The following is a 1,401-nucleotide window of genomic DNA, read 5'->3' as shown; positions in this document are numbered from 1 at the left end:
CAAAACACCATGGATATAAACAGAGGTTTACTTTGGCTTTAGAAAACTTAAGATTATATATTATCCTTTGCATATCTAAAACATCTTACTCAAACCTTCATAACATACAAAAAGACTTTTAGATCTTCTTTCCATTCTTGAAACATCCAGTTATTTTAATCTTCTTATATTAATTCTCTATCCTATAACTATTTCCATTCTTAAAGTCCATCTAACATTTTCTCTTACTAATTATCTTAGCACCAATGGGACAAAAATAACTTTAATAAATTTACCATCTGTTTTGAGGACTTTTTCCATGGTGTGCTTATCAGTGCGTATCCTCTCATAAGTTTCAAATGATAGTCTTATCTTTGATTTCACAAAAGTGAATAATAGAATAATTGTGCCAATTAATTTAAAGCTGTAATTTCTTGAAGTAGCTGAGAATAAACTATAATAAGAATGTGAACAGTACAGTCTGATGCAGTAACATTTGAACAAACAAAACTTTTTTATAATCCGATTTGAATTACCTAAGATTAAACCAATCACAATTTCTTGGAGTAGCTATAAACTGTAGTCGCAATTTGACCAGTAAAATTTGAATCAATAAAAATGTATGCAAACACAACTTTTATAGTTTAATCTGAATTACATAAAATTAAATCCAAAAAAGGTAAATGGGTTGTCATATATTCATATGGATTTTTTAAATTTTTCTATTACATCTAAAGTCTTAGCAAATTCTCTATCACCTTAGGGCTTAGCAGGGAGCTGGCTTGTCACCTGCCTTTTTAAAGCATAGCAAGTTTAATGGTGGCTCCCATAAGTTTGTGGGAATTTTGAAGTTTTTTTAAATTACTCATTTAATAACCATATAATTAGAAGAAGCATTTCATTACTATAGCATTGACATATTCAATAACAATTTCCAGAGCTAAGATGCATCTCTTTCAAAATTGGCTGTAAATTTTTAGGTTTTCAGTTGAATTGATATTGTTATACAATATTGTACTCTGTATAACCCCTATAAGACACAAAATTAAATGAGATTTTAAACTTTAAAATAGATCTCCATTTCATTATTAAAGTATAGTTTCATACAGAAAAATTCATTTTTAATACAATTGACACTATGATGCACATGTGTTTCTAATCTCTATGTATCTGATTGTTACTAGTCGTAGTCGGTTACTTTCTGAGCTCCTTGGCAGCTGAGCATGGATATAAAGTCATCAGGTAGATTTCAATGGTAATGTTTTTCACATCTACTAATTATTAAGGAGCAAATTTTTATGCTTTAAAGAATTTTTTAAATTTATTTATATACCCACTTCCCAAGTAGCACCCTCCCATAACCCCCCTCCCCCCACTAGAGCCCTTATACTCTGATATCCCTGCTACTGTCTGCTGTGTTGT

Source organism: Nannospalax galili, unplaced genomic scaffold, assembly GCF_000622305.1.
Source record: "Nannospalax galili isolate Female #2095 unplaced genomic scaffold, S.galili_v1.0 scaffold956, whole genome shotgun sequence".
Lineage (NCBI taxonomy): Eukaryota > Metazoa > Chordata > Mammalia > Rodentia > Spalacidae > Nannospalax > Nannospalax galili.
The sequence above is the reverse complement of the archived record's forward strand: the minus strand, read 5'-3'. Positions refer to the sequence as shown.